Source organism: Microcaecilia unicolor, chromosome 2 (genome assembly GCF_901765095.1).
Source record: "Microcaecilia unicolor chromosome 2, aMicUni1.1, whole genome shotgun sequence".
Classification (NCBI taxonomy): domain Eukaryota; kingdom Metazoa; phylum Chordata; class Amphibia; order Gymnophiona; family Siphonopidae; genus Microcaecilia; species Microcaecilia unicolor.
In genome coordinates, this window is record NC_044032.1 from 290,841,203 (window position 1) to 290,867,413 (window position 26,211).

Here is a 26,211-nt window from a genome sequence, read left to right on the forward strand (position 1 = left end):
ACCGGATTTTCCAACCCTGGTGGGAACATCGGATTTCCCCTTATAGACAACAGTTCTGATATACTCGAGTTACCCCCCAGCTTCTTTGCCAAGCCTCTCCACGCTGCTTGTAGAGGCAATAAAAGTATACAATGTTTCAACCTTTGTGGCAATGAAATGTTTTCTATATGTAATAGGGTGATTAAGTCGTAGGGGCTAAAATAAGCTTTCTCCAACTCCAGAGGTGTATGTGTGTGTGAAGAAAAAACCCAATCTCTCACCACCCGCATCAAACTAGCAAGGTTGTAATATTGCAAATTAGGGAGACCCAATCCTCCGTGCTCCCAGCAAAAAGTGCATCTTGAGCTTAGCTTTCTTTCTTGCCCAACAGAACCGCCCCACTAATTGATAGAATTGTTTAATGTCTTTTTGAAGTAATTTCAGCGGCAAAACCTGCAGGACATATAACCACCTGGGTAGAATTACCATTCGAATAAGGCTAACCCGACCTATCAACGGTAATGGTAAGGCCCTCCAGGTGTTCAGCTGTTGCGCGGTATGATTAAGCAACCGAGTGACATTCAGCTTGTAGATATCCTCCATCTGAGCTGTCAGAAGAACTCCCAAGTACCGAAATGAGCCTTCCGCCCATCTCAAAGGAAAATCTTCTTTCCAAAAAAATCGGGTAGTCATAGGGATAGCCAGAGCTTCCGATTTCTCTAGATTAAGCTTAAAACCGGAGTAATCTCCAAATTCTGCAAAAACTTCTAAAAGATCCGCAAGAGACTTACGAGGACTAGTAAGAGTCATTAATAAATCATCGGCGAATGCCGTGATCTTAAATTCCGCCTGTCCAATCGTTACTCCTCTAATAGTCCTATTCGAAATTACATCCCGGATTAAAGGATCTAGATAAAGATCGAAAAGCAACGGTGACAGTGGGCACCCTTGTCTAGTTCCTCGACTTATCTCAAAATTCTCTGACCATGTTCCATTTACCAGGACCCGTGCTCGAGGAGAGGTATACAAGGCTTGAATTGCTTGCACAAACCAACCAGTAAATCCGTATTTAGTGAGGACAGAAAACAAAAAGGGCCATTCTACACGATCAAACGCCTTTTCAGCGTCGAAACTGATCAATAATGCATGCTTTGCAGAGTTCCTTAACTTTTCCAGTGCCATCAAGATACTACGCAAATTTTTTGTAACCGAACGGCCTTGAACAAAGCCCACCTGTGCTTCATGAACGCGATTTGGTAATACTCTTCCCAACCTATTAGCCAGTATTTTTGCACATAATTTTACCTCGAAATTTAACAGGGATATAGGTCGGTAGGAGGATAACAACATTCCATCTCTGTTCGGTTTAGGTAATACCACTATCTGGGCTAAATTGAGGCCGTCCGGCAGCTCTCCCCTTGCCACCCATTCATTAAATACCTTGGTCAGTGTGGGGACAATTTGATCGCCCATCAATTTATAGAATTCAGGTTTGAAGCCATCTGCCCCAGGTGTCTTTCCTAATCTACTTTGACTGATTGCCCAAGCCACTTCGTCACAATTTATAGGGTCATTTAAATATTGAATGTCTGCTTGTGTTAACAAGGGGGTTTCTATATTTTGTAAGTACATATCGCTTTGCAGGTCTTGGCTGCCTCCTGCTCTATAAAGTTGTTTATAATAACTATGAAAGGCCTCCCTTATCTCCCCATCTGTATGTAGTACCTTCCCATCTTTATCTTTAATAGCCACTATATGCCTAGAAGCATACTGTGAGGCTATTACTTTAGCTAGCAGTTTACCCCCCTTACTGCCATGTTTATACAGCTGAAACCGATAGTATACCTGTGACTTTACCGCCCTCTCGTGTATCAGGGAGTTCACCGCTGCTTGAACTGACATCCACTCTTTTCGCACCCCAGGGGACGGAGTCTTACCATATTGTTTTCTCAACCCTAGTAATTGCTTTTCCAAGCGTAGTAGTTCTCGGTCCCGAGCTTTTTTATAGTGACTGACATAGCTAATAATCTCCCCTCTTAGGACTGCCGTTGCTGCTTCCCAGAATATCGCCGAGTCTTCCACTGATCCCTCATTAAGATGTCTGTATTCTTCCCATTTGGCAATAAGAAATTCCCGAAATTTAAAGTCTTTATAAAGATAACTGGGAAACGCCCAACCCCTATTTTTTTGCGCAGTATTATCTCCCACTTGCCACGTCATCCAAACTGTGGCGTGATCTGAGATCACACAAGGTCCAATAGCAGCGTCAGTAATGTCTGTAAAAGTCTGGCGTGATATCAGCAAATAATCAATCCTTGACTGGGTTTGATGGGCCCTAGACAGGTGGGTATATTCCCTTTCTGTCGGGTGTAATGTACGCCAAACATCTATAAGGTCTAATGTATCACACATATCGGGCAGCCCTCTAGTGCTGATTGCCCCCTTTTTCGGATGTGGATGGGATTTATCAATTTGCGGGTCCCACGTCATATTAAAATCACCCCCCAACATCATGGGGAGTGGTGCCATCTTAGTGAGGGTTTGGAGAAGTCGTTTATAAAATTTAAGATCTAGCGTGTTTGGGGCATATATGCTGCCTAAAGTTATCTGCCGCCTAGCAATGGTAACATTACAGAGAATAAAGCGCCCTTCTGGATCTTTGTGCACATTTTGAATCTGGGATGCCACCCCTTTCCTGAGAAGAATAGCTACTCCTCCTTTATTGCCTACCGCAGATGAAGCAATACAGTCTCCCACCCACCATTTAGCTAACTTTGTGTGTTCCTGATCACTGAGATGTGTCTCCTGCAAAAGGGCCACATCAGCTCCTATTCTTTGGAGGTACTGCAGGATTTTAGATCTTTTAATAGGTGAATGTATACCTCCCACATTCCATGTTACCAGCTTAATCATCTTTCTTAAGAGAAGCAGTCATGATCAACCAATAGTGAATCATATTAATTGAGAGGTGCCATCCCAGCCTTTGGCACCCCCCTTTCTTACCAAACATCTGTTTTATTGGCAAAAATAAAAAATGCAGTCTGAAATACCAGTCACATTCAGCGCCATCATCCACACACATTCCATTTGACCTCACTGTTTTACTTTGTTTTCTTTCTTTTCCTTTAAACCTTCCCTTAATCCCTCCCCCCTTTGCTTTCCCTTCTATACCCTCCCGGCATGTGCTTCCCCTAAGGAAACCGTCACTTTTTAACGCTTACCCATCTACTCTTCTATCATACAGTTCTACATTCTTCTATTTCCCTTTATCCCCCCACTACTACAGTTAAACTCTCTAGATTCTTTGTCTCCTTTAATTATGCAGGATCTCCACCATAACATATTTATTCTAAATGTCTGGAATCCCCATCAATAACTCGCCCACGGTGCTCCCAAAACAGAACTCTTAACAGTGTCCATAACATAAGTGAACGTCCATCAGTAACTTTGAAGATTTCTTCCTTGTTCCTGTAACTGTTCAAGTTATCCTTAACTTGTTCTTCCCCAATCCATACTCTGTGCTGCCTGAAGTGTAACTCCTTTAAGGAGTATTAAGGTGAACTTTGTCAGATCTTTTTTAGTTCCTCGCTGGTTCATGCAGGCACTGTATCCGCTGATGTGGATGGCTCTAGCTGTTCCAGTCTGTCCCCAAAATTTTTGCTTCCTTTTCAGACGTGAAGGATCTCATTTTGCCCTGATGCGTTATTCTCAAAGTAGCAGGATATTGTAGGGTAAAACGAACTTTCAGATCAAAGAGTTTTGAGCATACTGGTGAAAATGCCCTCCTTTTTGCTGCTATTCCCGCAGAATAATCTTGAAAACAGAGAACTTTTTTATTCTCATAAGTCAAGGAATTAGTGGACCGAGCTGCTTGTAATATATGCTGCTTGTGCCTGAAGTTTAACACCCGGCATATTATCACCCGTGGTTTAGCAGTTTCCATCTGTCTTACCCCCAGCCGGTGGGCTCGCTCTATTCTTAGAGGGCCGAGTGCTGCAGGGAACTCAATGCTGTCGGTCAGCCATTGTTCAAGGACTCTCTCTAACTGCCTTCCCCCCAGGGCTTCAGGCAGACCCACCAGACGGATATTATTCCGTCTGGAGCGATTCTCCAAATCTTCCAGCTTGGATTCCAGGTCAGACAGTTTTTTTCTGCAAGTCCTGTTGATTATTTTCTACTCCCGCCATTCTTTCCTCCACCTCGCTAGTTTTATTCTGGAACGCTACACATTCTTTAGTTAAATCTGCTAACTTAGCGTTTAACTGTTCCAGCTTTTAATCAAGTTTTTGATCCAGCGGGGCAAGGCGCCGGTCTAAAAGTTCTTCCATTACCACTGTCAGCTCGGATGTAATCTCCGCTACCCAAGCCGATGATACCGAGGAAGCTGTATCGGGAGGAGACGCCGCCATCTTGTACTCCGGCGTCTTTCCCCGTTGTCGTTCTTTCTGGGCCGATTTCGTTGCCATGATCGGGGTTCCCGCTATTCCAGCTCACCAGGTACACTCGTGCAGTCTTCCTCTTTATTTTTTTTTACGGTTTGGGGGAGATTGATTCTTCTGCAGACGCTAGAAAGAGCAGGCAGGCAGCGGAGAGAAGATCACTCACGTCCTCTCTCCACCATAGCGTCACGTGACCCTCCTCCACTTATTATTTTATAGACCTCTATCATATCTCCCCTCAGCCGCCTTTTCTCCAAGCTGAAGAGCCCTAGCCGCTTTAGCCTTTCCTCATAGGAAAGTTGTCCCATCCCCGTTATCATTTTCGTCGCCCTTCTCTGCACCTTTTCTAATTTCACTATATCTTTTTTGAGATGCGGCGATCAGAATTGAACACAATATTCGAGGTGCGGTCGCACCATGGAGAGATACAAAGGCATTATAACATCCTCATTTTTGTTTTCCATTCCTTTCCTAATAATACCTAACATTCTATTTGCTTTCTTAGCTGCAGCAACACACTGAGCAGATGGTTTCAATGTATTATCAACGACGACACCTAGATCCCTTTCTCGGTCCGTGACTACTAACATGGAACCTTGCATGACATAGCTATAATTCGAGTTCCTCTTTCCCACATGCATCATTTTGCACTTGCTCACATTAAACATCTGCCAATTAGACACCCAGTCTCCCAGTCTCGTAAGATCCGCTTGTAATTTTTCACAGTCCTCCCGCGATTTAACGACTTTGAATAACTTTGTGTCATCAGCAAATTTAATTACCTCACTAGTTACTCCCATCTCTAGGTCATTTATAAATATGTTAAAAAGCAGTGGTCCCAGCACAGAGCCCTGGGGAACCCCACTAACTACCCTTCTCCATTGAGAATACTGACCATTTAACCCTACTCTCTGTTTTCTATCGTTTAACCAGTTTTTAATCCACAATAGAACACTACCTCCTATCCCATGACTTTCCAATTTCATCTGGAGTCTTTCATGAGGTACTTTGTTAAACGCCTTCTGAAAATCCAGATACACAATATCAACCGGCTCCCCTTTATCCACATGTTTGTTCACCCCTTCAAAGAAATGTAGTAGATTGGTGAGGCAAGATTTCCCTTCACTAAATCCATGGTGACTGTCACATTAATCCATGCTTTTGAATATGCTCTGTAATTTAATACAGAGCATATTCTTAATAAAAGTCTTTACCATTTTGCCTGGCACCGACGTCAGACTCACTGGTCTATAATTTCCCGGGTCTTCTCTGGAACCTTTTTTAAAACGTCGGTGTTACATTGGCCACCCTCCAATCTTCCGATACCACGCTCGATTTTAAGGATAAATTACATATTCCTCAGCAATCCTCCAAGACGCTTGGGTTATGCACTCCTACCAGCAGAGGGAGACTGAGAACACTAAAACGTCTTATACAAGTAGCCTGTGCAGACCTTCTACTAACCAGTGTTTTCTCAGTCTCGGCAGAGGGTGGATGTGTGCAGCCTGTGCAATGTACTCAGTCTGGTAGGCCTGTTTGGGGTTTCTAGGTTGGGTTGTAAATGTTAGAGAACCCACACTTGGATCTCTATTACAGGGTGTAAGTCCTAAGGGGCTTCTTATTCCCTGTGGAGTGTCACACCCGGGTGGCCGGGTCCCTCCCCCTGTGCTGTTCCTCTGGAGGACTGCTTGACCTCGGCTACAGACCTCGTTCTGTACCCTGGAGGCGTTTAGGCATCAGCAACGAGGTTTAAAAATAAAATAAAGGCGGCTATTTTGGCTGGTCTTGTGGCAGTCCAGAGATAAAACGTCTTCAAGGGCATTCTTGCGTTAGGCGGTTTTGTCTATTAGTCTGTCAGAGCACAAAGCAACTGTTTGTTTTTATTGTGTTTGTGGCCATTATGTGTAAGCCGGCGAGGTGTCAGTTTTGCGCGAAGCGCGGCGTTGAAGTGAAAGGTGGCCAATGTAAATTTTGTGGGGAGCCTACGTTGTCAGCGCTCTTGCCCCCTTTCATTCCGCTGAGTCGGCGGAGGTGTTGGCGGCGATTTGACCGCACATTCCGGGCGGGAAACGCAGCCATTTTGGCTGTGCGTCCTGGGTCGGCCTCGATGGAGCCATTTTTGGCAGGAAGCGTGGCCCTTTTGGCCGCACATTCCGTACCGGCGCCAGGGGACCCGTGTGTGGCGGGAAGCGCACCTAGTTTAGCCGCGGATCACGCGATGGACCTGCCGCCTCTGGAGCAAGGGGGGTCCGTCACGGAGACTGCGGGAAGTGTTGGGGCTTCAATAGCGTTGGGGGGGGGGGGGTTTGTTTTCCCCCCCTGAGTTTGGTCTCTGTATAATGCCTGGAGAGCTGGCCCCTCTCAGGCTGTTTGTTCCCTGGAGGCTGCTAGCTCAGTGGGAGTTAAGCGCCCGCGGGTGGATATTTCGGAGCCTATGGAGATGCTTTCTCTGCCTGGGTCGGAGGTTTGGAGTGACCCAGGAGAGGAGGATCTCTTAAATGAGTCTGAGGATCAGGATGGGCTAAGGCCTGGGAAAGATTCTTCAGTGGTTCGCATTTTTCATAAGGAGGAGGAGTTAGAGCTTATTGATCAGGTGATCTCTACTTTGAAGTTTGCTCCGGCGGCCACTCCCTCTGTGGAGGGACCCCAGGTAGATCCGTTGGTTAAGGGGATTTGGAGAGCCTCCCGTTTCTTTCCCATGAATTCGGACATTAGAGACATGGTTTTTCCGGAATGGTCTGTGCCGGAGGCTGCTTGTAAGGTGTCTAGGGCTATGGCGCGGCTGTATCCCTTGCCTCCGGAAGATTTGGCCCTGCTGAAACCACCTACTGTGGATGCGGTGGTAGCGGCGGTTACTAAGGCTACGGCCATTCCGGTGGATGGCGGTACAGCCTTACGGGATCCTCAGGATAGGAAGCTAGAGTCCTTTCTGAAGCACAGCTTTGATTTGTTGGCTTTGGCCTTGCAAGCCTCTGTGTGTGGGGGCTTGGTAGCCAGAGCTTGTTTCCGTTGGGCAGAGAAGCTCTTGGATGAGCCTGCGTTAGATAGGACTGGTTTGGTTCAGGACCTGGCCAAATTGGAGATGGGGTCTTCGTTTTTGGCGAACACCCTTTATGATTTGCTAAGGGCTTCGGCTAAGAATATGGCTCTGGTGGTGATGGCTCGCAGGGCTCTTTGGCTTAGGGGCTGGGTGGCAGATGCGGCCTCTAAAGCAAAGTTGTGTTCTCTACCTTTCAAAGGTTCTGTGTTGTTTGGAGAGGACTTGGATAAACTGATGAGTGGTCTTGGGAATACCAAGGTCTCAAGGTTGCCGGAGTTACGAGCTAGGCAGCTAGTCGGGGTGGTTCGGCTAGAGGTCGGTTTAAGGACACGAGGCGGTACAGGCCGGGCAGATTTGTATCGCCTTCTAAAAGCCGTTTTTTTCCAGCGGACGCAGTCCTTTCGAGGGGGTCGTCGAGGAGGTCGGGACTCCTCCGGAGGTGCCGGAAATGGTAATAAGTCCTCTTTATGAAGGTGTGCGGGTCCAGCCTCTGGTGAAGGTCGGGGGGTGCGACTTCGTCTGTTTTATCAGAGGTGGACCCAAATTACTTCAGATCAGTGGGTGCTGGAGGTCGTTCGCGACGGTTATGCGCTAGAGTTCGAGCACCCGCTGCCGGATCTGTCTCTTCCCTCTCCTTGTCATTCTCGAGTCAAGTTAAAGGCTATTCAAGAGACTCTGGGTCGCTTAATCCAGTTGGAAGCTGTGGTACCCATTGCTCGGCATGAGCAGGGAATGGGTTGTTATTCCATTTACTTTGTGGTGCCGAAGAAGGAGGACCAGTTTCGACCCATTTTAGATCTCAAGAGGGTCAATGGGGCGTTCAAGGTGCCATCCTTCCGCATGGAGACTCTGCGCTCGGTCATAGTGGCTGTTCGTCAGGGAGAATTTCTCACATCACTGGACCCTCACAGAAGCGTATCTGCATGTGCCGATTCGAGAGGCTGATCAGCGTTTCCTTCATTTTGCTGTTTTAGGGAGGCACTTTCAGTTCTGTGCTCTGCCTTTTGGTCTGGCAACGGCTCCACGCACTTTCTCCAAGATAATGGTGGTGGTAGCAGCGGCTTTGCGGAGGCATGGAATTCTGGTGCATCCGTATCTGGACAACTGGTTGATCCGGGGGAACTCTTGGGCTACACAGTGTTGCGGCGACGGCTCAGGTGGTCGCGTTTCTGGAATCGCTCGGATGGGTAGTGAATGTAGTCAAAAGTCAGTTGATCCCATCGCAGAGCTTCTCCTACTAACCTACAAATGCACTCAATCTGCAGCCCCTCACTATCTCTCTACCCTCATCTCCCCTTACGCTCCTACCCATAACCTCCGCTCACAGGACAAATCCCTCCTCTCAGTACCCTTCTCCACCACCGCCAACTCCAGACTCCGCCCTTTCTGCCTCCCCTCACCCTATGCGTGAAATAAACTCCCTGAGCCCATACGCCAAACCCCCCTCCCTACCCATCTTCAAATCCTTGCTGAAAGCCCACCTCTTCAATGTCGCTTTCGGCACCTAACCATTGTACCTCTATCCAGGAAATCTAGACTGCCTCAATCTTGATTGACTGCACTTTTTGTCCTTTAGATTGTAAGCTCCTTTGAGCAGGGACTGTCCTTCTTTGTTAATTGTACAGCACTGCGCAACCCTGGTAGCGCTTTAGAAATGTTAAATAGTAGTAGTAGTAATCTGGAGTACTTGGGAGTGCGGTTCGACACGGCAGTGGGTCGTGCTTTTCTGCCAGATTCTCGGATCGCCTCTCTTCAGCAGCAGCTCCGGCTGTTAATGTCTGCTCAAAGTCCGACGGTTTGAATGTACCTTTGGGTTCTGGCCCTCGTGGTACACAGTTTGGAGTTGAGGTTGCCATTGAGGGGGGCTCCTCGGCGCAGTCTCCAGTGGTGGCTGTGCTCGGCCCATCTGAAAAAGGGCATGCCGATGGAACCTCCTCAGTGGGTGATTCTGGTAACGGATGCCAGTCTGCTGGGCTGGGGAGCTCAGTGTCTCGGTCGGTCCGCGCAGGGGCGGTGGTCGACGGAGGAAGCTCAGTGGTCTATCAACCGGTTGGAGATGAGGGCGATTTGTCTAGCTCTGTTGGCGTTTCGCTCAAGTGTGGTCGGAAAGGTGGTGAGAGTCATGTCCGACAACGGTAGCGTATGTCAACCGGCAGGGCGGTACAAAGAGTCTGCGCTTGGCAATCGAGACGGCTTATGAGTTGGGTGGAAAGTCATCTAGTGCAGATTTCGGTGGCGCACATGGCTGGGGTGGACAACGTGAATGCGGATTTTCTATGCAGACACATGTTGGACCCCGGAGAATGGTCTCTGCACCGGTCGGTGTTCGACCAGATAGTTCTAAAGTGGGGAATGCCAGTAGTGGATCTCATGGCGTCGGCACAGAATCCTCAGGTTCCTCGGTATTTCAGTTGGCGTTGGGATCCGCGTGCGGAAGGGATCGATGCGTTGGTCCTTCCGTGGCCTTAGCGGGTGTTGCTGTACGTGTTTCCCCCGTGGCCCTTGATAGGTCGAGTCCTACAGAGGGTAGAATGTCATGCGGGTCCGGTGGTGGTGTTGGCTCCGAATTGTCTGCATCGGCCGTGGTTCAGGGATCTGATGCGCTTGTTAGAAGCAGAGCCTCTGCGCCTGGGGGGCTCGGTGCTGTTGTGTCAGGGTCCAATTGTCGGTTCACTCTTACGGTGTGGCCCTTGAGAGGGAACGGTTGAGAAGGAAAGGGTTTTCCTCTCAGGTGATTCAGACGATGCTGCAGTCTCGCAAACGTGTGACGTCTTTGGCCTATGTGCGTGTGTGGCGCATATTTGAAGATTGGTGTGGGGACCGGGCGTGTGTTCCTTCGACAGCTTCTGTGTCGTGCATTTTAGATTTCTTGCAGGATGATTTTGAGAAGGGCCTTTCATTGTCATCTTTGAAGGTGCAGCTGGCTGCTTTTGCGTGTTTTCGGGGTAAGGTGTAGGGCAGGTCGGTTGCGTCTTTCCCGTATGTGGTCCATTTTTTGAGGGGGGTGAAGTTGCTTCGTTGTCCTCAGCGGCCGGTAGTGCCTCAGTGGGATCTTAATATCGTTCTTGACTGTTTGGCGGGTTCTCCTTTTGAGCCCTTGGAGTCTTGCTCAATAAAAGACCTTACTATGAAGGTGGTCTTTTTGATAGCTATATCGTCGGCTCGCAGGATTTCGGAACTTCAGGCTCTTTCATGTAGGCCTCCGTTTCTGTGGTTTTCTAAGGAAAAGGTTTCGCTTCGTCCAGTCCCTTCGTTTTTGCCTGTTGATATCCTCCTTTCATGTTAATCAGGTGATTTCGCTGCCGGTCTTGGGGACCGGACGGGGGATGCTTCTCAGCGTCGTTTGGCGAAATTGGATGTGCGCAGAGTGTTGAAGGTTTACTTGCGCAGGTCGGAGGAATTCAGGTCTTCGGACAGGTTATTTGTCCTTCATGGGGGGCCCAAGAAGGGAGCGGCTGCTTCTAAGGCATCTATAGCTCGGTGGTTGAAGGATGCCAGCTCTTCGGCTTACATATTGCATGGCCGTACGGTGCCGGTGGGGCGCAAGGCACCTTCCACTAGGGGGATGGCGGCTTCTTGGGCAGAGAGTAGTTTTGTTCCACCGGTGGACATTTGTAGAGCGGCGGTGTGGTCCTCCCTGCATTCTTTTGTCAAACATTACAGAGTGGATGTACAGGCAAGGGAGGATGCCAGTTTTGGAGCTGCAGTCCTGTCCTCTGGGCTTCACAGGTCCCACCATTAGATGTGTTTACTGCTTTGGTACGTCCCAAGCGTCTTGAACGGACTGGAGGATTGCTGAGGAAGGTGAAATTAGGCCTTACCTTCTAATTTTCTTTCCTCTAGATCCTCCAGACCGTTCAAGAGCCCACCCAGTGTATCGGACAGTTCAGTATGAGATTTTCTTTAGACTTCAGTTGCTGATATTTCTAGTAGCTCCTTTGATTTGGGTCCTGGAGTTTTACTAAGGGCAGTTTGTGGAACCGTTTGTGTCCATCTGCAGTTGAATTCCCCTGTCTTACTACTACTACTACTACTACTAACTAGCATTTCTAAAGCGCTACTAGGGTTACGCAGCGCTGTACAATTTAAACATAGAAGGACAGTCCCTGCTCAAAGAGCTTACAATCTAAAAGACAAGAAAACAATCTAAAGACAAGTGAACAATCTAGAGGACGAGTGAACAGTTAGTCTGATAGGGTGGATAGATTGGGGTATTTTATATATCTCGAGTGGTTAGGCGCCGAAGGCAGCATTGAAGAGGTGAGCTTTAAGCAGAGATTTGAAGATGGGTAGGGAAGGGGCATGGCGTATGGGTGAAGGAAGATTGTTCCAGGCATGGGGTGAGGCAAGGCAGAATGGGCGGAGTCTGGAGTTGGCAGTGGTGGAGAAGGGTACTGAGAGAAGGGCTTTGTCCTGTGAGCGGAGGTTACGGGCGGGAACATAGGGGGAGATGAGGGTGGAGAGGTAGTGAGGAGCCGCGGACTGAGTGCATTTGTAGGTAAGGAGGAGGAGCTTGAATTGTATGCGATAACTGATCGGAAGCCAGTGAAGTGATTTGAGGAGAGGGGTGATATGAGTATATCGGTTTTGGCGGAATATAAGACGTGCAGCAGCGTTCTGAACTGAATGAAGGGGGGATAGATGGCTGAGTGGGAGGCCGGTGAGGAGTAAGTTGCAGTAATCAAGGCGAGAGGTAATGAGAGCGTGGACGAGAGTTCTGGTGGTGTGCTCAGAGAGGAAAGGGCGAATTTTGCTGATGTTGAAGAGGAAGAAGCGACAGGTCTTGGCAGTCTGTTGGATATGCGCAGAGAAGGAGAGGGAGGAGTCGAAAATGACTCCGAGGTTGCGGGCAGATGGGACAGGGAGGATAGGGGTGTTATCAACAGAGATAGAGAGTGGAGGAAGAGGAGAAGTGGGTTTAGGAGGAAAGACGAGGAGCTCGGTCTTGGACATGTTCAGCTTCAGGTGGCGGTTGGACATCCATGCCGCAATGTCGGATAAACAGGCCGATACCTTGGCCTGGGTCTCCATGGTGATGTCAGGTGTGGAGAGGTATAGCTGGGTGTCATCAGCATAAAGATGATACTGAAAACCATGAGACGAGATCAGCGAGCCCAGGGAAGAGGTGTAGATTGAGAAGAGAAGGGGTCCAAGGACAGATCCCTGGGGAACTCCAACAGATAGTGGGATGGGAGTGGAGGAAGATCCATGGGAGTGTACCCTGAAGGTGCGGTGGGAGAGATAAGAGGAGAACCAGGAGAGGACAGGGCCTTGGAACCCAAAAGAGGACAGCATGGCAAGAAGTAAATCATGGTTGACAGTGTCAAACGCGGCGGAAAGATCGAGGAGGATGAGGATGGAGTAGTGACCTCTGGATTTGGCCAGGAGCAGGTCGTTGCAAACTTTAGAGAGTGCTGTTTCTGTCGAGTGCAGAGGGCGAAAGCCGGATTGAAGTGGATCGAGGATGGCATGAGAGGAGAGAAAGTCAAGGCAGCGGCTGTGAACAGCGCGCTCAAGTATTTTGGAAAGGAAGGGTAAAAGAGAGATGGGGCGGTAGTTGGAGGGGCAGGTAGGGTCAAGTGAAGGTTTTTTGAGGAGAGGTGTGACAAAGGCGTGCTTGAAGGTGTCAGGGACAGTTGCAGTGGAGAAAGAGAGGTTGAGGATGCGACAGATGGCGGGGGTGACAGTATGGGAGATGGTGTTGAGTAGGTTGGTGGGGATGGGATCAGAGGAACAGGTGGTGCATTTCGAGGAGGAAAGAAGGCGGGAAGTTTCATCCTCGGTGATCTCAGGAAAAGAGGAGAAAGAGACCTGGGTAGGTTGGTTGATGGAGAGGGTTAAAGGGTGAAGAGGAGGTGGTGGCTTGGTCGTGAACTCAAGGTTGATCTTTTGCACTTTGTCGCGGAAATAGTCGGCCAGTGATTGAGGAGAGAGAGAAGGGGGAGTAGGAGCGGGGGGCACTTTTAGGAGGGAGTTAAGGGTGGTGAAGAGACGACGAGGGTTGGAGCTGAGAGAATTGGTCAATTGGGTGTAATAGTCCTGTTTTGCACGGAATAGGGAGGAGTGGAGGGAGGATAGCATGAATTTGTAGTGGAGGAAGTCTGGAAGGGTACGAGATTTCCTCCAGAGGCGCTCAGCGGATCGGGTGCAGGAGCGAAGGTAACGGATGCAAGGAGTCAGCCAGGGCTGGGGATTGGTGCGCTTTGTGGGACGGGAGATGGATGGCGCAAGGGTGTTCAAAGCAGAGGAGAGAGCGGTATTGTAGGCGGAGACCGCTTTGTCGACAGTTTCGGAGAACATGATGGAGGGGAGGAGATTAGAAATAGTAGATGATAAGGTGGAGGGGTCAATAGCCTGGAGGTTCCTGGAGGTGGTGGTTAAAGTTGGACGGGGTGGAGGGGGGGGGAGGAGATCTGAGTGTGGATTCAGTGGTTTTGTTAAGGTGGAGGTGTTCTGTTACTCTGCTTTGTAACTGTTTTACTGGTTAGTAGACGGTCTTTTTCACGGAGAGGGTGGTGGATGCTTGGAATGCCCTCCCGCGGGAGGTGGTGGAGATGAAAACGGTAACGGAATTCAAACATGCGTGGGATATGCATAAAGGAATCCTGTGCAGCAGGAATGGATCCTCAGAAGCTTAGCTGAAATTGGGTGGCGGAGCAGGTGGGGGGAAGAGGGGTTGGTGGTTGGGAGGCTAGGATAGGGGAGGGCAGACTTATACGGTCTGTACCAGAGCCGGTGATGGGAGACGGGACTAGTGGTTGGGAGGCAGGAAATACTGCTGGGCAGAGTTATACGGTCTGTGCCCTGAAAAAGACAGGTACAAATTCAAGATATGAGTTTATCTTGGGCAGACTAGATGGACCATGCAGGTCTTTTTTTGCCGTCATCTACTATGTTACTGTGTCTGCACAGGCTACTTGTATAAGAAGTTTTAGTGTTCTCAGTCTCCCTCTGCTGGTAGGAGTGCTTAACCCAAGCGTCTTGAACGGTCTGGAGGATCTAGAGGAAAGAAAATTGGCAGGTAAGGCCTAATTTCACCTTACCTGTCCAGATGTTGTGGATCAATGCAGACTGGTGTCTTGAGAGGCACCTCTCGACCTGGCAGGTGTCTGTGGTGGACATTTTGGATTTTCTGCATTATGGTTTGATTAGAGGTTTGGCTTGATCCTCTCCCAAGATGCAGGTAGTGGTTCTTGTTATAGAGGTCTGGTTAAGGCCAAGGCTTTGGCTTCTCATCGGAATGTGGTCGGTGCAGTTTCTGTTTGAACCCTTCAGGACTAATTCCATGAATGTTTCTGCCCTGAAAGCAGTCTTTCTGGTGGCCATTTGCTTGGTGAGATGAATTTTGGAGTTGCAAGCCTTGTCTTGTCAAGAGCACTTCCTGGTGTTTTCTAGCAAAAGCTTGTTCTGTGCCCCGTGCCGCCTTTCATGTCAATCAGTTTCTCTTTATCTTACTGTGTTGGGAGAGACGAGAGGAGATGGGGTGCAGAGGAGATTGGATGTTTGGAGTTTGTTTCCTGAGATCCCCAAGAAGGATGAATTCTGTCAGTTGAATCGCTTGCTTGTTCTGTTCAGGGGTCATAAGTGGGGGGAAGCAGCCTTGAAGGCAACAATAGCCCAGTGGCTTAAGCTGCAATTGCATTGGTCTATATCCTCCGAGGCACCCAGTACCAGAGTGGCTTAAAGCTCATTTGACTAGGGGTCAAACAGCCTCTTGGCCAGAGAAGTCTTATTCCCCTGCAAGACATCTATAAGGCAGCAGTCTGGTCATCGTACTCCTCTACGAAGCACTATTAATTAGATGTTCAAGCAAGACAGGATTCAGCCTTTGGGGAGAAAGTCTGATTGGTGGGTCAAGTGGGGACTCACCTATAGTGTGTTGCTTTGGTACTTCACAAGCATCTGGAGTGATAAACTAGGTCTTGCCTGCTAATTTTCATTCATTTAATTCCTCCAGACCAGTCCAGTCCAGAACACCTTCCTTACTAATTATTCCCCGAGGACAAGCAGGCTGCTTGTTTTCACAAATGGGTGACGTCCACGGCAGCCCCTCCGATCGGAGACCTTCCTAGCAACAGAGTTTGCTAGTTCTCGTGTGCGCCCGTCTTCCCGCCCGAAATCGCTCGTGTTCGCTAGTCTCCTTTTCTCCGCGGCTCGGGACAGCTGTTTTTTCAGTCGCTCCGCGCCCCTAGGAGATCCCTTGCGATTCGCGGTCTTTTTCTCTTTAAAATTTTACCTTTATTTCTAGTGTTGGCCCGTAAGTTTTCTTTCGTGGTCGAGTGCGGCTTTTTTCGCCGCCCGTTCGCTTTTTGTTGAGTGTTTGGTGCCCTTTTTTCACCATCGCGGATTTCGATTTTGCCGGTGTGATTTTTTCCGCCCATGTCATCGAAGCCTTCCAGCGGCTTCAAACCATGCATCCAGTGCGGCCAGATAATCTCTCTCACTGATAGGCATGCTTCTTGCCTTCAGTGTCTGGGGGCTGGGCACCGTCCCCAGGCCTGTAATCTCTGTCTTCTTTTGAAGAGGAGAACTCAGGCGGCGAGATTAGCCCAGTGGAACAGTTTGTTCGGGACTTCATCCGGCGCGTCGACATCCTCCGTTCCACGGTCCTTGGCATCGGAGCCTTCAGTACCGCGCCCATCATCGACATCGGTACTGGCATCGACATCGAGACCTTCGGTATCGAAGTCATCATCTGGTGCAGCTGCGAGGCCGGGATCGTTCCTCGTGAGGATGTCGTCGGAGGGTGCTTCGATGTCTGGAGTGCAGGTGAGGGCTGCCCATTCCCCTGCTGGTGGCGGTGAGCCCATGAGCAGGTCTTCGCCTGTCTCGAGGGCTCCCGCGGTACAGCCCCCCCGGGATCGACCCTCTTCGGACCCAGACCCGAGGAAACGTTTGGATTCGACGTCTTCCTCTTAGGTACCGGGGGGTACCGAGGTCGTGCGTCGTGCTAAGGCAAAGAAGCACCGGCATCGGTCACCCTCCAAGTGCGGTACCGAGAGCTCTGGGTCGCCGGTACCGCCGGCACCCAAGCGTCGACATCGGGAGGACCGCTCACCCTCCATTCAGGAGATGTTGATGCATTCCCCTGTGGACAGCCCGGTACTGCCTCCATCCCCGGAACAGATTCGCAGCTCGTCGCCGATACCGGCCCCACTGCCTTTCTCCACAGCCTCTCTGAACGAGAGCCTCAAGGCCGTCCTTCCGGGGATCCTGGAGGAGCTGTTTCGCCCTTCTCCAGTACCGGGGGTGCTTGCGCCGCCGGTGGCATCGAGTGAGGCGATGGCTGGGCCCTCGTCTGCGGTGAGGACGTCCGCCCCGGTACCGCTTGCAGTGCCGGTGCCGGCCGCCTCCCAGGAGGGCTCCCCGATGACATCGATGGAGGGAGCTCCATCGTTTCCACTACGGGAGTCCTCTTCTCGACGCTCCCACCGTGGCCGTGTTTCCATGGAGTCGAGGCAGGCGCAGCTTCGGACCGAAGTCCACCAGCTGGTGTCCGACACTGATGAGGAGGCCTTGTAGGAAGCAGAGGAAGGCGTCGGATATTTCTCTGACGAGGAGTCTGACGGTCTTCCTTCTGATCCTACTCCCTCGCCTGAAAGACAGCTTTCTCCTCCAGAGAGTCTCTTTCGCGTTCTTTGTCCGGGAAATGTCTACGGCAATTCCCTTCCCTGTGGTCACGGAGGATGAGCCGAGAGCTGAGATGCTGGAGCTCTTGGACTATCCTTCGCCACCTAAGGAATCGTCCACAGTACCCATGCATCATGTCTTCAAGAAGACATTGCTGGCGAACTGGGCGAAACCCTTAACTACGCCCCACATCCCCAAGAAGATCGAATCTCAATATCGGATCCATAGGGACTCGGAGTTGATGTGGACTCAGTTGCCACACGACTCTGGTGTGGTGGATCTGGCCCTCAAGAAGGCCAAGAGTTCTAGAGAGTATGCTTTGGCGCTCCCGGGCAAAGACTCTAGAACCTTGGACTCCTTTGGGAGGAAGGCCTACCATTCTGCAATGCTCATCGCCAAAATCCAGTCCTACCAGCTCTACACGAGCATACACATGCGGAACAATGTGCGGCAGTTGGCGGACTTGGTGGACAAGCTCCCTTCTGTGCAGGCCAAGCCCTTTCAGCAGGTGGTCAGGCAGCTGAAGGCGTGTAGTAAATTCCTGGCCAGGGAGGTCTTTGACTCTTTTGATGTTGCATCCAGGGCTGCTGCGCAGGGTGTGGTGATGCGCAGGCTGTCATGGCTGCGTGCCTCCGACCTGGAAAATCGAATCCAGCAGTGGATTGCGGATGCCCCTTGCCGGGGGGGACAATGTTTTTGGGGACAAGGTCGAACAGGTGGTTGAACAGCTCCACCAGCGGGATACCGCTTTCGACAAGTTCTCCCGCCGGCCGCCTTCAGCATCTACCTCTTCGGGTAGACGTTTTTACGGGGGAAGGAGGACGGTCCCCTATTCTTCTGGCAAGCGTAGGTACAATCCTCCTTCTCGCCAGCCTGCTGCTCAGGCTAAGCCCCAGTGTGCTCGCTTTCGTCAGCAGCGCGCGCCTCAGGCCCCTGCTGCTCCCCAGCAAAAGTCGGGGGCGGGCTTTTGACTGGCTCCTCCAGAGCATAGCCGACGTCCCAGTATCTGTGCCGGACGACCTCCCGGTCGGAGGGAGGTTAAAAGTTTTTCACCAAAGGTGGCCTCTTGTAACCTCCAATCAGTGGGTTCTCCAAATAGTCCGGTTAGGATACTCTCTCAATTTGGCCTCCAAACCTCCAAATTGCCCACCGGGAGCTCAGTCCTTCAGCTTCCAGCACAGGCAGGTACTTGCAGAGGAACTCTCCGCCCTTCTCAGCGCCAATGCGGTCGAGCCCGTGCCACTGGGGCAAGAAGGGCTGGGATTCTATTCCAGGTACTTCCTTGTGGAAAAGAAAACAGGGGGGATGCGTCCCATCCTAGACCTAAGGGCCCTGAACAAATATCTGGTCCGAGAAAAGTTCAGGATGCTTTCCCTGGGCACCCTTCTTCCCATGATTCAACAGGACGATTGGCTATGATCTCTGGACTTAAAGGATGCCTATACGCACATCCCGATTCTGCCAGCTCACAGACAGTATCTTCGATTTTGTCTGGGAACATGGCATTTTCAGTACTGTGTGCTACCCTTTGGGCTCGTCTCCGCACCCAGGGTGTTCACCAAATGCCTGGCCGTAGTAGCGGCTTCTCTACGCAGGCTGGGAGTGCATGTGTTCCCGTACCTCGACGATTGGCTGGTAAAGAACACCTCCGAGGCAGGAGCTCAGCAGTCCATGCAGGTGAGTATTCGACTCCTGGAGCTGCTAGGGTTTGTGATAAATTATCCAAAGTCCCATCTTCTTCCAGTTCAGAAACTCGAATTCATAGGAGCTCTGCTGGATTCTCAGATGGCCCGTGCCTACCTTCCAGAGACCAGGGCCGACAATCTGCTGGCCCTTGTCTCCTCGGTGCGGTCTCAGCAGATCACAGCTCGGCAGATGTTGAGATTGCTCGGCCACGTGGCCTCCACGGTTCACGTGACTCCCATGGCCCGCCTTTTTATGAGATCAGCTCAATGGACCCTAGCCTCCCAGTGGTGCCAGGCTGCTAGGGGCTTAGAGGACGTGGTCCGCTTGTCCACGAGGTTTCTCCTCTCCCTCCATTGGTGGACAATTAGATCCAATTTGACCCTGGGACGTCCCTTCCAGATTCCTCAGCCACAAAAGGTGCTGACCACGGACGCGTCACTCCTGGGGTGGGGAGCGCATGTCGATGGGCTCCACACCCAGGGGAGTTGGTCCGTCCAGGAACAAGGTCTACAGATCAACCTCCTGGAGTTGCGAGCGGTCTGGAACGCTCTGAAGGCTTTCAGGGATCGGCTGTCCCATCAAATTATCCAAATTCAGACAGACAACCAGGTTGCCATGTATTACATCAACAAGCAGGGGGGCACCGGATCTCGCCCCCTGTGTCGGGAAGCCATCAGCATGTGGCATTGGGCACGCCGGTTCGGCATGTGGCTCCAGGCCACGTATCTGGCAGGCGTAAACAACAGTCTGGCCGACAGATTGAGCAGGATCATGCAACCGCACGAATGGTCGCTCAATGCCAGAGTGGTTCGCGAGATCTTCCAAGTGTGGGGCTCCCCCTTGGTGGACCTCTTTGCCACTCAGACCAATCACAAGGTCCCTCAGTTCTGTTCCAGGCTGCAGGCCCACGGCAGACTGGCGTCGGATGCTTTCCTTCTGTTTTGGGGGGAAGGCCTCCTGTACGCGTATCCTCCCATTCCTCTGATAGGGAGGACTTTGCTGAAACTCAAGCAAGACAGGGGAACCATGATTTTGATTGCTCCTTTTTGGCCTCGTCAGATCTGGTTCCCTCTTCTTCTGGAATTGTCTTCCGAAGAACCGTGGAGATTGGAATGCTTTCCAACCCTCATCACCCAGAACGAGGGGGCGCTTCTCCATCCCAACCTCCGGTCTCTGGCCCTCACGGCCTGGATGTTGAGAGCGTAGACTTCGCCTCCTTGGGTCTGTCAGAGGGTGTCTCCCATGTCTGTCTTGCTTCCAGAAAAGATTCTACCAAGAGGAGTTACTTCTTCCTCTGGCGACGGTTTGCTGTGTGGTGTGATGGCAAGGCCCTAGATCCTCACTCTTGTCCTACACAGACCCTGCTTGAATACCTTCTACATTTATCTGAGCCTGGTCTTAAAACCAACTCTGTAAGGGTTCATCTTAGTGCGATTAGTGCATACCATTACCATGTGGAAGGTAAGCCGATCTCTGGACAGCCTTTAGTAGTTCGCTTCATGAGAGGTTTGCTTTTGTCAAAGCCCCCACTCAAACCTCCTACAGTGTCATGGGATCTCAATGTCATTCTCATCCAGCTGATGAAACCTCCTTTTGAGCCACTGGATTCCTGTCATCTGAAGTACTTGACCTGGAAAGTCATTTTCTTGGTGGCAGTTACTTCAGCTCGCAGGGTCAGTGAGCTTCAAGCCTTGGTGGCTCATGCTCCTTATACCAAATTTCATCATAACAGGGTAGTTCTCCGCACTCACCCTAAGTTCTTGCCGAAGGTGGTGTCGGAGTTCCATCTGAACCAGTCAATTGTCTTGCCAACATTCTTTCCCCGTCCTCATACCCTCCCTGCTGAAGGTGAACTGCACACATTGGACTGCAAGCGAGCATTGGCCTTCTATCTGGAGCGGACAAGCCCACACAGACAGTCCACCCAACTTTTTGTTTCTTTTGATCCCAACAGGAGGGGAGTGGCTGTGGGGAAACGCACATATCCAACTGGCTAGCAGATTGCATTTCCTTCACTTACGCCCAGGCTGGGCTGACTCTTGAGGGTCATGTCACGGCTCATATTGTTCGAGCCATGGCGGCGTCAGTGGCCCACTTGAAGTCAGCCACTATTGAAGAGATTTGCAAGGCTGCGACGTGGTCATCTGTCCACACATTCACATCTCACTACTGCCTTCAGCAGGATTTCCGACACGACAGTCAGTTCGGGCAGTCGGTGCTGCAGAATCTGTTTGGGGTTTAGAATCCAACTCCACCCCCCTAGGCCCATTTTTATTCTGTTCCAGGCTGCACTCTCAGTTAGATGGAAAAGTTTAGGTCAATCTCAGTTATGTCCTTGCCGTTGCGAGGCCCAATTGACCACGTTTGTTGTTTTGAGTGAGCCTGGGGTCTAGGGATACCCCATTTGTGAGAACAAGCAGCCTGCTTGTCCTCGGAGAAAGCGAATGCTATATACCTGTAGAAGGTATTCTCCGAGGACAGCAGGCTGATTGTTCTCACCTATCCGCCCGCCTCCCCTTTGGAGTTGTGTCTTGTTTTTGCTTGGTACGGGACTAGCGAACACGAGCTATTTCGGGCGGGAAGAAAACCGTGCATGCGCGCATCGCAGGCGCGCGCGAGAACTAGCAAACTCTGTTGCTAGGAAGATCTCCAATCGGAAGGGCTGCCGTGGACGTCACCCATTTGTGAGAACAATCAGCTTGCTGTCCTCGGAGAATACCTTCTATTGGTAAGTAGCATTCGCTTTATGTACTTTTCCCATGCAAAGAATATCAGAGACGGTTAACATTTAATGCAAAGAAGTGCAAAGTGATGCACTTGGGGTGTGTAGAAATCCAAAAGATCAGTATGCTCTAGGGAGTAAGAGGCTGATGTGCACGGATCAGGAGTAACACCTTGGGGTAATTGACGCTATGTGAGAAGGCAATGACTGTAACCTGAAAAGTGCTTTGCTGCTTAGAAAGAGGCAGAAGGAAGGAAGGAGGTGTTGATGCTCCTGTACAAGTCATTTGTGAAGTCCAACTTGGAGTATTGTGTTCAGTTTTGGATGGTGTAACTCTGCAAGAACATAAGACTTGGGAAGTTCAGAGGTAGGTGACAAAAATAGTATGAGGTTTGTGCCAAAAGACACAGGAGAAGGGACTGGAAGTCTTGAGTATGTATACTCTAGAGAAAAGAAGAGAAGGGAGATATGATAAATATTTATGTACTTGAAAGGTATTAATATACAAACAAACGTGTTCCAGAGATGTGGAGGTGGTAGAGCAAGAGGACATCTCCAACTATGCTCCACCTCCCCCACTCATCAAAATGGTCACTGTCTTGATCTTATCTTCTCCTCCAACTGTTCACCCTCTAGTTTCCTTGCCTCTGATCTTCCCCTCTCTGATCACCATCTTATAACTTTCACACTTAAATCTCCTCCCTCCCAGTCCCGTCCTATCTTATCTAATTTATCTAGGAATCTTCATGGTATTGACCCTTCATTTCTATTCTCCCATGTTTCAAACCTCCTCTCGACTGTGGCACCATCCACGTCTGTCAATGAGGCTGTTTCTTCTTACAACAATATTCTATTATCTGCCTTACACACTCTTGCACCTTTGATGACCCGCCCTATAAGGCGTAAAAAACCCCAACCTTGGCTGACTTCTAATATCCGCTACCTACATTCCTGTACCCACTTCACCGAACGCCTCTGGTGGAAATCTCGGGCCCTTGCTGATTTCTTACACTTTAAATTCATACTGACCTCCTTCCAATCTGCTCTTTTACGCGCCAAACAGGATTATTATATCCAACTGACTAACTCTCTTGGCTCTAACCCTCGACTTCTCTTCACCACATTGAACTCTCTCCTCTAGGTGCCCCCTCCCCCATCTCCCCTTTCATTATCTCCTCAGACCCTTGCTGAATTCTTTCACGACAAGGTTCAAAAGATAAACCTTGCATTCTCTACCTCGCCACCTCTCCCTCCACTAGTCCGTTCCCCTCTCTCTCCTTCCCCTCATTCCCTTTCCTGAAGTTACTATTGAGGAAACTACACTACACTTCTCCTTTCGTCCTCAAAATGTACCACCTGTTCCTCTGATCCCATTCCCACCCAACTTCTTAATGCCATCACTCCTGCTCTTATTCTTTTTATCTGTCACATTCTCAACCTCTCACTTTCCACTGCGAATGTCCCTGCTGCCTTTAAACATGCTGTAGTCACACTCTCCTTAAGAAGCCTTCACTCGACCCTACTTGTCCCTCTAATTACCAACCCATCTCCCTCCTTCCCTTTCTCTCCAAATTACTTGAGCGTGCTGTTCACCGCCGCTGCCTTGATTTTCTCTCCTCACATGCTATTCTTGACCCACTACAATCTGGTTTTCGCTCCCTCCACTCAACCGAAACTGCGCTTACTAAAGTCTCCAATGACCTATTACTGGCTAAATCCAGAGGCCAATATTCCATCCTCATTCTTCTTGATCTTTCCGCTGCTTTCGACACTGTCGATCACAGCATACTTCTCAATACCCTGTCCTCACTTGGATTCCAGGGCTCTGTCCTTTCCTGGTTCTCTTCCTACCTCTTCCTCCGCACCTTTAGTGTTCACTCTGGTGGATCTACTTCTATCCCTCTGCCTGTCGGCGTACCTCAGGGTTCTGTTCTTGGTCCCCTCCTCTTTTCTATCTACACTTCTTCCCTTGGTTCATTAATCTCATCCCATGGCTTTTCCTACCATCTCTGTGCTGATGACTCCCAAATCTACCTTTCTACCCCTGATATCTCACCTTGCATCCAAACCAAAGTTTCAGCGTGCTTGTCTGACATTGCTGTCTGGATGTCTCAACACCACCTGAAATTAAATATGACCAAAACCGAGCTTCTCATTTTCTCCCCCAAACCCACCTCCCCACTCCCCCCGTTTTCTATTTCTGTTGATGTCTCTCTCATTCTCCCTGTCTCCTCAGCTCGAAACCTTGGGGTTATCTTTGACTCTTCTCTCTCCTTCTCTGCTCATATCCAGCAGACGCCAAGACCTGTCGTTTCTTTCTTTACAACATCCGTAAAATTCGCCCCTTTCTTTCTGAGCACTCTACCAAAACCCTCATCCACACCCTTGTCACCTCTCGTTTAGACTACTGCAATCTGCTTCTTGCTGGCCTCCCACTTAGTCACCTATCCCCTCTCCAGTCGGTTCAAAACTCTGCTGCCCGACTCGTCTTCCGCCAGGGTCGCTTTACTCATACTACCCCTCTCCTCAAGTCGCTTCACTGGCTCCCTATCCATTTTCGCATCCTAACTTCTTCTACTAACCTATACATGTACTCACTCTGCTGCTCCCCAGTATCTCTCCACACTCGTCCTTCCCTATACCCCTTCCCGTGCACTCCGTTCCATGGATAAATCCTTCTTATCTGTTCCCTTCTCCGCTACTGCCAACTCCAGACTTCGCTCCTTCTGTCTTGCTGCGCTTTATGCCTGGAATAGACTTCCCGAGCCCCTACGTCTTGCCCCATCCTTGACCATCTTTAAATCTAGATTGAAAGCCCACCTCTTTAACATTGTTTTTGACTCGTAACCACTTGTATCCACTCGCCTCCACCTACCCTCCTCTCCTCTTTCCTCTACACCTTAATTGATTTGTTTGCTTTATTTTTTGTCTACTAGATTGTAAGCTCTTTGAGCAGGGACTGTCTTTCTTCTATGTTTGTGCAGTGCTGCGTATGCTTTGTAACGCTATAGAAATGCTAAATAGTAGTAGTAGTAGACATGAATTGAGGTTGCAGGACAGTAGACTTAAGAGTAATATGAGGAAATACTTCTTCACAGAGAGGGTGGTGGAGTCAAAAATGGTGAGGTAATTAAAAAATGCATGGGGTAAACACTGGATGCCTACATAGAAAGAGGATAGAAAGAAAACTTAACTGTTGATGTTATGTTGGGCAACAGTAATTGAGAAGCAAGGCCAATGCTGGATGGACATCTATGGTGTGTGTCCTGCAAATGGGAATAGACAGATGAAGATCAAGTCTGTGCATTGTATATCACTATTATCATATACTATGGGTGAGGGTGCTATTCATTTCAAGGGAGAGGAAGAGACATCTTAATGTTGAAAATAGCAAATATTACTAATAGTATTTATAAAGTATATTGTCCCAAGGTTGCATCATATGTAACTTCCTATAGGTGGTTGGCATGATGGCAAATTGACAACCAGGGTTTAAGCACGAATTACTAACTTGCACAGTGTGGTGGGTGCGGCTCTGGCCACCTTGTTGGGCAGAATGGATGGACTCGCCTCGCCTCACCCCATGCCTGGAACAAACTCCCTGAGCCCATACGCCGGGCCCCCTCCCTACCCATCTTCAAATCATTGCTCAAAGCCCACCTCTTCAATGTCGCCTTCGGCACCTAATCACTACACCTCTTCTCAGGAAATCTTAACTACCCCAACTTGACATTTCGTCCTTTAGATTGTAAGCTTTTCTGAGCAGGGACCGTCCTTAATTGTTAATTTGTACAGCGCTGCGTAACCCTAGTAGCGCTCTAAAAATGTTTAGTAGTAGTAGTAGACTCTGCCGGTCTTTATTTGCTGTTACTATGTTACTGTGTACAGTGAGCATTATTTTGTGAGAGTGGCTTTATGGTTCATAATTTTAGCACATTATACATTTTCTGTATGTTGGTGTTCCCGCCATATTTGGAGGATGTGCCAATTGTGATAAATTTGTGCTCAAGTTAATATAGTTTTGAGTCTGGTAGTAGTGGCCGTTTTATCTTGCTTTGATATGAAAAATATTGGCTGGCAGAGGTACAGCACAAGGCAGATACACAGTAAGATTCTCTGAAGTCGGTGTTCTCAGACTCATCTGAGTGGAGGAGTGGCCTAGTGGTTAGGGTGATGGACTTTGGTCCTGGGGAACTGAGGAACTGAGTTTGATTCCCACTTCAGGCACAGGCAGCTCCTTGTGGCTCTGGGCAAGTCATTTAACCCTCCATTGCCCTAGGTACAAATAAGTACCTGTATACAATATGTAAGCCGCATTGAGCCTGCCATGAGTGGGAAAGCGCTGAGTACAAATGTAACAAAAAAAAAAAAAAAAATCTGCTGGCAGGAGTTAATTACCCAAGCATCTGGATTATTATAGAGTGACTAAAGGAAATAGAATTATCAGTTAAGACCTAATTTCTTCTTAAACTGCAAATGTTGTGCTGCCTTAAACCATTTTTGATGCTGGATTATTTATGTACGTTTTTTTTAAATCATTAGTTCTCTCATATTAGGATTTTTGTAATGGTCTACTTTTAGGCCCCACCCAGTTTGAGGCTACACTTAGGTTGCTCAAAATGCCACATATTCCCACAACACCACTTTTTTTTTTTTTTTTGCAAACTCTTCAGCGGTTAGTGATTTGTCTGCCATATAAAATTTAAAATCCTTAC

At 49.4% G+C, this 26,211-nt stretch overlaps 1 protein-coding gene across 1 annotated transcript in view; it reads left to right on the forward strand.

The window, feature by feature from the left end:
- Positions 1 to 26,211, forward strand: part of HUWE1 (HECT, UBA and WWE domain containing E3 ubiquitin protein ligase 1) — a 1,034,695-nt gene that overhangs the window by 261,199 nt on the left and 747,285 nt on the right.